Raw genomic sequence first — 10026 nt, 5'->3', positions numbered from 1 at the left:
TCTAGGAACGCATACCATTCCTGAGACTATCCTGAGAAGTAGTGTCTCTGAAAAGAACTTTAATTATAGTAAGTAATCATTTCAATGTGAGCTCCCAGCAGAAGATTGTGGCCAGACAATAATATAAACATTAATATAAAAAAATATATAAACATCATCAAGTAGATTATAATGAGACATAATGACGTTATATCACTTCTATATATATTTGACACTAGTGTAACCCTTACTGCGATACTGCATTCAGTTCTGTAGTCCACTGTTTATAAAAAAAAAATTGAAAAACTGGAGAAGATAAAAAAGCCATGAAAATGATAGAAGAACCATACCCGATAAAGACCTGACCTGTTTAGTTTACCAAGGAGAAGGGATGATTTGATCACAGCAGAAACTAGGCAGCAGAGAGCTCATCTATCCAGCAAAGGTATAATAAGATCAACTGGCTAGAAGTTAAAGCCAGACAAATTCAAACTAGAAATAAATTGCAACATTTTAACAAGTGGGTAATTAACTGCAACTTAATGAGGACTGTGGTAGATATTAGAGGTCCGATATCGGATCGCACCAATATAAAGAAAATTGATTGCATCAGAAATCTGCCTGATATGGCTAATGATTTGGCAAATAAATGCCTGTGCATGTTTGCAACCATAGCGCAGCATGTAGACAGCGAAGAGAACAGCTCAGCAGCTTGGAAAGCTGTGTGCAGCTGGTAAGTCTGTTGTGGTGGAAGGGGAATGGAGAGGGAAGGGGTGTGGGGGTGCAGATCAAGAACCTCACAGTGGGAGGGTATGGGGATGGTGCTGGGACTGGGGCAGGTGCTCCCCAGCTGGGGTGGGGTGGGGAGCAGGTGGTGGGGGATGGCTCACCACCACGCACACCCCAGGAGGGCAGGTGCCCCGTATCTTCATGGGGGGGGTGTGGAGGGGGCTGGAGCCAGGGCTGCACCATGCTCTTCCCTGTGTGTGGGGGGGGGGGTTGGACTGCGGCTGTGCTTGAGAGGTGGGGCTATAGGGGGGGCTACAGTGAAATTTGGGGTGGCTGCAGCCCCCCTCATAGCTACCTGTGCCCAGCCCAGCCCAGCCCCCAGCAGAAAGAGCCACAGCCAGCAGCTGCAGTGTGCCCTGCCCCACCCCACACAGATCTGGGGGGTATGCCCCCGCCATGCCCTCCCGGGATGGATGCAGTGGCACAAGCTGTCCCCTACCCTGTGCCCCCAGGACAAGCCGTGGCACCACCCCCAGCCCCACCCTGGCTGGGCAGCGTTTGTCCCAGCCCCACTTCCTCCCTCACTTCAGGGGCCTTGATCTCCCCCCGATACTCCCTCCCCACTCCCCTTCCACCACAACAGACTTACCAGCTGCATGCAACTGGTATCAGCCAATATGCCTCCTTAATCGGCTATTGGTATCATTCCCCCAAATCTCTATCACTTAGTAGATATTTAAGTGATTGTAAACACTTAAATCTTAATCAGATGTTTTTCTAAAGGATGTGCTCTAGTCTACTTCAAACAGAAGTTAATTCATGAAAATACTATGGCCTGTGCGATACAGAACATCAAGTTAAATGATTTCAGTGGTCCCTTCTGACCTTATTTATAGATAAAATAGATCCGTATGGGAATACTGCTCTGCCCATTTGGTGTTTCACTGACTTTAGAGAACAGCACTGTAATTAGCAATCATCATCTAAGAACAGGAACCCCATTATTTTATACATGGTACAATGTGCTGCAGTCTCAACCTTGGAACTTCTAGGTACAACTAATAAAAAAGAAACAACACTGCTTCTGGCTTAACAGAAATTACTGTCATTTGACAATTCTTCTCAAGGTCCTGTCATACTTGAAGAAACCATAAACGATATTGGACAGTCAACCAGAGGATGATTCATCCTAATCTACTTCCCCAAATCTTGTGACATAAGGCCGTAATATTTTTGTACAGTAATAGGTAAAGGTTCCAACAAAAATCATGGTCCTATATTGTTAAGTACTGTCCAATATGCAGCACCAAACAACTGCAGACAAATAAGGCTGGAAGTAGCATCAGGAGTTCATCTAGTCCAAGCTCTGATTATGGTAGCATCATCCCCATCTAAACCATTTTATCCATGTGTTTATCTAATCTACTATTAAAAGTTTCCAAGGACAGAGACTCTTCAACCTCCATAAGTAATCTGTTCCTGAACTTAACTACCCTAACAGTTAGAAAATTCCTAATATCTAGCCTCCCTTGCTACAATTTAAGGCCATTACCTCTTGTTCTCTCCCTAGGGACACAGAAGTTTACAACCACTACTCAGGTATTTGAAGTGTGTTGTCAAATTCCTCACACTTTTCTCTTCTTTAGACTAACTTCTCTTCTCTTCCTTAAAAATCATGTTTCCTGCATCATAGAAATATGGAGCTGGAAGGATCCTCAATTGGTCATCTAGGCCAATGGTCAGCAATGTTTCCCAGTGGCCCAGAATGACCCAGCTTGGATTGTAGGTGGGCCAGTGCTAGGACTCAGCCTCTGCTGCTTTTTTCCACTGCCTGGCTGCAGCTTGAGATAGCTTGCAGCTACTCAACCGCAGGTTCCAAGCTGTCCAGTAACCTGGTGTGGCATGGCCTGAGCAAAACCCCCAGTCAAATGCTGCTGAAGCCCCAGCTCTCTGGACCAGATCCAATGGTTCCACGGGCCAGATCTGGCCTGAGGTTGCTGACCCCTGATCTAATCCAATCCCCTGAACTGAAGGAGAAAACATGTCAACAACCCCCAACAGCTGACTGTCTAAAAACTGATCTGTTCTTAAAAACCTCAAAGAAGGAGTTTCACAACATTCCTACTCCAGCCTTTCACCACCCTAACAGATAAGAGAATTTTTCCTAATAACCAACCTAAATATTTTTTGCTGCAAATTAATCTGATTTATCTTTGTCCTTTCACAAGTGGTTTTGGAGAAGAAATGATTGCCATCTTTAAAAAAATGTTTTAGTCAAAGACTGCTATGTCTCACTTCAGTCTTCTCTCTTGTAAACTAAACAAATCCCAAATCCTAAATCTTGTCATGATAGCCTTTTTTTAAACCTCTTATCTTTCTTGTTGCTTTTCTCTAAACTGTCTCCAGTTTTCTCTATTTTTCTTGAAGTTAGGTACCCAGAATTAGACACAGTACTCCCACAGTACTCCCAAAATTGGGCACAGTAGTCTAATGCCAAGGAGAACAGAAAAAAAAATCTTTCCCTTATTTTCCATACAACATTCCTGCTAATAAAACCCGGGATGATATTGGCCTTGTTTTGAAACAGCACCATTTAGTTTTTGATCCACTATAATCCCCTGATTTTTTTCTGCCATAGTGCTACCTAGTAAGGTATTCTCCATGTTGCCTCTGTGGATTTGATTATTCCTTCTAAAGTATACCACTTTGCAGTAGTATTTATTTAATTTAATCTTGTTGATTTCAGAACACTCCTATAATTTGTCATTTTGAATTTTTGCCTCATTCTCCAAACTGCCCAAAACCTCCTTCAGCTTGGTGTACTCCAGATCTTAAAAGTATACTCTCTATTCTGTCTTCCAAGCCATTGATAAAAATATTGATTAGACTTGGGCTGAGGACACATCTATGTGGGACTGCATTTGAAATACTCTCCCACTTTAACAGTGAACCATAGATAACCAGTCTCCAACCCATCTAAAGTAAGCTATAGCCAAGAAAGCCTCTGACTTTCTGAATGTGTTAATCTCTATGCTGTTACTCTGCTCTGCCTTCTGCCACTCTTCAAATGATATTGTGCACTCACCCGTCATGAGGACATCTATATTGTGTTTCATTACTTTGCTTATGAAAGTGTCCTGTGAGACTCTCAAAAAGCTAAATTAAAAACATATCACTTGCTTTTACTGTTTATCTATTATCCACTGTTATTTACCCAAATAAAAAAAAAGAAATTAGTGTGGTATGATGCCAGTTATGATGTAATCTGGTCTTGACAAATCCTTTGTAACTGTATTTTACTTCCTAATTATGTTCTAGTTTCTTACATATTGGTTGTTTAATACTTTGTTCCAGAAATTTCCTAGGGACAAAGTTAGGCCAATTGATTTATAAATTCTTGGGTACTTTTTTCCAAGACTGGCAAATGTAGTATCTTTCTCCAGACATCTTCTGTGAGGTCTGGAAAGTAATTACCAGCTTCAGAGATTACTTTGGCTGGTTCATTAAGCACTGTAGCGTTAATTTAATCAGATGTTGCAAATTTGAATAAACCTGTATTATCTAAATACTTCTTTTTATCTAAATTCTTTAACCTGCTGTTTCCTTATTCAGCTCAGCACTCCTAGCTCCTTATGAGAATTAAGTATGTCTGTGGTTACAGTTAACCTTTGTGAAGAGCAAAGCAAAAAAGGCATTGAATACTTCAGCCCTCTTAAGATCAACTACAGCTTTCCTACTCCTTCCCTGTTAATAGATGTGCAGTTTCCTTTGTTTTCCTCTTACTTCTAGTTTATGTAAAGAACTTTTCTACTCCTTTATATTTATCTATATATATATTTTTACCCTTGTTTCTACTTTTGTATTGTTTTATTTTCAGTTTATTACAGAGCTCCTGATGGTTTCTTACCATGACTCCTATCTTTCCTTCACATTGGGATAATCTATTATGGTGTCTTTAATAGTTTCTTTTTAGTACATGCTAGCTTTCTTCCAGTCCTTTCTCCCTTACATAGTCTTTCCAAGATATCTGTCCAAGATATCTTTCTGGTCCTAATCCATGCGAGCACTAATGATGCACCCAGGAGCAGCCCTGATCGCCTGATGAAGAACTACCAAGCTCTGGGGAGCAAGCTGAAGTAGACGGGGGCACAGGTGGTCTTCTCATCTGTCCTTCCAGTGAGTGGATGTGGATGACACCATGACACCTGCATCAGGGAGGTCAACACGTGGCTTCGGAAATGGTGTCCTGAGAAGGGCTTCAGCTTTTTGGGACACAAACCATACTTCAGGACAAGAAACGTGCTTGGGTGGGATGGGCTTCACCTCTCCCCCAAAGGTAAGCATGTGTTCTCTTTCAGGTTGGCCAATCTCTTCCAGTAGGCTTAAAACTACGCTTGTCGGGGGAAGGGGAAGATGAGGATGGAGGGAGCCATGGAACACCGAACCAAGAGCCACGCACAAGAACAGTCTAGCCAAGACAGGCAACGAGCACAAGAAATACCCAGGTAAGTGACAGGGACCCAGATAGTCCTGGGATTAGGGGGGCGGTGCATACACCACCAGGAGGCCTTAAATGCCTCTACACTAATGCTCGTAGTATGGGGAACAAGCAGGAAGAACTTGCTAGCTAACACAAACCCAGACATAGTGGGGCTCACTGAAACTTGGTGGGACCCTATGCATGACTGGGCAGTAAACATCAAGGGCTCTAGGCTGTACAAGGAGGGATAGAATGGGGAGGAACAGTGGGGGTGTGGTGCTCTACATCAAAGAGCAATACACATCCTCAACAAACAACACTGGGTTGGGGGGGGCAGACTGAAGTGCTCTGGGTTCAAATACAAGGGGGTCAGGGGGGAAAGGGACTTAATGGTGTGGGTTTACTACGGGCCACCCAACTAGGGGGAAGAGCTGGACTGGGAATTCTCAGGTCAGCTTGCGGAGGCAGTTAAGTCAAGGGATGTGGTCATCATGGGTGACCTAAACTATCCAGACATCTGCTGGGAAGAGCAGTCAGTCAGGTCTGACTGCTCACATAGGTTCCTACCCAAGTTACAGGGCCTCCGTCTAACTCAGGAGGTGCAAAGTCCCACCAGGGGAAATGCCTTGCTGAAACTGGTCCTGGCCATGGGAGACAACCTGGTGAATGGACTGCGGGCAATAGTGATCATCACCTACTGAAATTCACCATCCAGCGCAGGGTGTCAAAGGCCTGCAGCAAGGCAGCAGACCGAGACTTCAGGAGGGTAGATTTCAATGAGGTAAGGAGAGTAGTTGGGGAAGCACTGAGGTCTTCCTGGAAAGGAGGGGAGTTGGGAATCCAAGAAGAGTGATTGTTCCTTAAGGAGACAATCCTCCAAGTCCAAAGGGCAACAATCCCCACGTGGATCAAAGGGGGCAAGAGTGCTCAAAAGCCCCCATGGCTCACCAAAAGCATCCAGGAACATCTCAAAGCTAAAAAGGAGGCGTACACCTAATGGAAGGGAGGGGCCATCACCCAGGAGGATTATAACACCATTGCTCAAGACTGTAGGGGGGCTGTTAGGAAGACTAAGGTAGAGATGGAACTGGGACTAGCAACCCAGATCAAGGATAACAAGAAGTCCTTTTTTAAATACATAGGGGGTAAAAAGAAGGTACTGGGTAATGTAGGGCCTCTGCAGGACACAGTAGGAAATCTGGTGGTTACCTCTTTAAGAATTTCTTTGCCTCCATTTTTTCGAGCAGGGACCAGGGCATCCCCCCCACTGGGATCCCTGACAGACCCAGGGGAGGTGCTGCCAGGCCTAGGGTCAGTGAGGACCTAGTCAGGGAACTTCTGGTGGGACTAGACATGTTCAAATCAGCAGGTCCTGATGATCTCTACCCCAGAGTGCTGAGGAATTAGCAGAGGTCATTGTGGGACCCCTGGCACAGCTTTATAAGCACTCATGGTGCTCTGGAGAGGTGCCAGAGGACTGGAAAAGGGCCAATGTGGTACCCATTTTCAAAAAAGGGAGGAGGGAGGACCCAGGAAACTACAGGCCTGTTAGTCTTACCTCGGTCCTAGGGAAGCTCTTTGAGAAATTAGCCAGGAGCACATCTGCAAGGGACCAGCAGGGGGGATCATGCTTAGGGGCATCCAGCATGGGTTCATTAGGGGCAGGTCTTGTCAGACCAACCTGGTGAACTTCTACAACCAGGTCACAAAATCCTTGGATGCAGGTGTTGCGGTGGACATAGTCTTTCTAGTCTTTAGGAAGGCCTTTGACACTGTTTCTCACCCCGTTCTCATTAAGAAATTAGGCGACTGTGGTGTTGATGCCTACACAGTCAGATGGGTCGCAAATTGGCTGGAGAGCCGCACCCAGAGTGGTGGTGGATGGGTCTTCTTCGACCTGCAGGGATGTGGGCAGTGAGGTCCCCCAGGGCTCAGTCCTCAGGCCTGCACTGTTCAACATCTTCATCAGCAACTTGGACAAGGGGGTGAAAAGCACCTTGTTCAAATTCATAGATGATGCTAAAATGTGGGGAGAAGTGGGCATGCTGGAGAAGGACAGGCTACAACTAGATCTGGACAGGTTTCAGGGGTGGGTGGATGAGAACAGGATGGGTTTCAATACAGACAAGTACAAGGTATTGCACCTGGGGAGGAAGAACCAGCAGCATACCTGCAGGCTGGGGGCCTCCCTTCTCATCAGCACAGAGGCAGAAAAGGATCTTGGAGTCATTACTGACTCCAGATGAACATGGGCCAACAATGTGAGGACGCGGTCAGGAAAGCTAGCCGCACCTTGTCATGCATCCATAGATGCATCACGAGCAGGTCCAAGGCAGTGATCCTTCCCCTCTATGCGGCACTGCTCAGGCCGCAGCTGGAGTACTGCGTCCAGTTCTGGGTGCTGCACTTCAGAAGGGATGTGGACAACATGGAGAGGGTCCAGAGGAGGCCACTCACATGATCAGGGGGCAACAAAGCAGGCCCCATGAACAGAGGCTACAAGACCTGAACCTGTTCAGCCTCCACAAGAGAAGGCTGAGTGGGGATCTGGTGGCCATCTACAGACTGGCCAAGGAGGACCAGCAGGCTCTGGGAGAGTCCCTGTTCCCCCGAGCCCTACCAGGAGTAACAAGGAATAACAGCTATAAGTTGACTGAGAGTAGATTCAGGCTAGATATTATGAGGCGTTACTTCACGGTCAGGGCAGCTAGGATCTGGAACCAACTTCCAAGGGAAGTGGTGCTCGCTCCTACCCTAGGAGTCTTCAAAAGGAGGCTGGATAATCACCTAGCCGGGGTCATTTGACCGCAGCATTCTTTCCTGCCCGTGGCAGGGGGTCAGACTTGATCTACTTAGATCTCTTCTGACCCTAGCAACTGTGAAACTATGAAGACTTCTCTAACTATTAGATCCCTTGAGTTGTTAAAGTCTACTCTTTGAAGGCTATTGTCCTTGTTCTGGTGCTCTCATACCTTTCCTTAGCATGGTTAAGGAGTGCTACCATCCAAATTACCTCCATGCCACTTCCTCCGTATTAGTCAAAACCAAACCTAAAGTAGCCACACATCTAGGCTCTTACTTTACCTTGTTCATTCTCTATAGCAGTATAGCAGTGGGGATCAACCTCTGGCCTACAGGCCAAATGTGACCTGTGGAATCTTAGTATCCACCCTACGGAGCTCCCCAAGGGTCAGGAAATTTGGTGGGGGGGGAGCAGTGACAGTTAATAATGCAACTCTTCCCCTGTTGCCAAAATCCCAAACCCTGCACTATGGGTTGGAGCTGGGGTATGACCCTTCTACCATATAGCCAAATCAGGGTTAGACCATGCCCCCTTCCCTCCACAAAGCTGGGGTGGGGCCAGGCCCCCATTCCCTTGTGAAACTGGTTTAGGGCCAATCCATGTCACCTTCTCACCCCCAACTGTGGCCACACCCCCTTCATCCCGCTGGGCCGGGCCACATGTCCTTAAGCTCAAGGCTGGATCATACCTCTTCTCTCCTGGTGAGGCTGGGCCACGCCCCCTTCCTCCTGCCTGGCCAGGTTGGGGCCAAGCTATGCCACTTTCTCCCATGAGCTAGATCACGGCTAGGTCATGTCCGCTCCCCCCACAGGGCTGGTTGGAGACAAGCCAAGCCCCCTTTCCCCACATGACTGGACTGGGGCCAGCCTGCTTCCCACTCCCCTCCATATCCCCATATGGCTGGATGTGGCCCTCCTGCACCTGCCCCAGCCACTGGATTGGGTCCTGCAGCCAGATCCAGCCTGTGGAAGAAGCCAGGCACAGCCCATCTGGCCCACTGGACAACAACATTGAGCACCACTGTTCTATGTTTTTGGTTTTCTATAGACATCTACATAGACATTTTCAACAGGCTCCCTGAAATTTTCATTCTTGTTTCTTTTATGGCCCTATTGGGGATTCCAGTTTCTGCTCTCCTCAACCACTAGATTCCAACCCTAAGGCTAGGTTAGTACATTTTGTTTTCACCTGTGTGCTTTTGTCACTGGCCCCCATCAAAAACAGTTGAACTCCTCTGCATTAGGTTGGTGGGTCACTGTATAAATGTTTTTTCTCAAATAGACTCCTAAGCCTAGGTGGCATATCAGACTGTCCTTTACATACACTGCCTTCAGAATGACTGCACAGGTTGTAAATTAGGTAACAATTTAGGTCATAAAATGCTATTTGTTCTTGAATACAGAACACCCAGATCTGTTTCATTATTATTGTTTCATATGCTGCACCTTTATCATAGTCTCTCATTCTTCTTTTTCCTCTAGTAGTTTAGTGAGCTTTTTTCAGTGTTTCTCAGGGTGTATATTTTAGTTGTTGACCTAAATATTTAGCACAATGTCTGCTTCCTGTTGCTCGATCCTGGAAGTTTGATTACTGTAACAGTTAAGAACATCTAGAATTACCTAGAGGTAATTCATACACTTGCTTTTAGAACCATATTTAATATGGCTTTTATGCCAATCTCAGAAAATCAGAATATGACAAGAAACAGTATATGTAGAAGGAAAAAGTTGGGAGAGGGAAAGAAAGAGGGAGAGGAGACACAAACACACACACACGTCTAGTCTCCCCCCTCCAACTCTACACTATTCTCTTTCGCAAGTGAGACATTTAATCACAAATATGTTCCTTCTGTTGTTCAATCCACACGGAAAATTTACTAGTATAATTACATCAATATAGCCGCATATGTACTCAAATGAGAGCTTCTGTTTCTGTGTTACTTTATCCAGTTTCCAAGATATCAAAATATCTCAAATGTAGTCTTTAGTGTGGGCAGCACTGTTACATTGGTATCACAAACATTAGTCCTGACCTA

The sequence above is a fragment of the Crocodylus siamensis genome, chromosome 5 (genome assembly GCF_052110815.1).
Source record: "Crocodylus siamensis isolate JL-2025a chromosome 5, ASM5211081v1, whole genome shotgun sequence".
NCBI lineage: Eukaryota > Metazoa > Chordata > Crocodylia > Crocodylidae > Crocodylus > Crocodylus siamensis.
The sequence above is the reverse complement of the archived record's forward strand: the minus strand, read 5'-3'. Positions refer to the sequence as shown.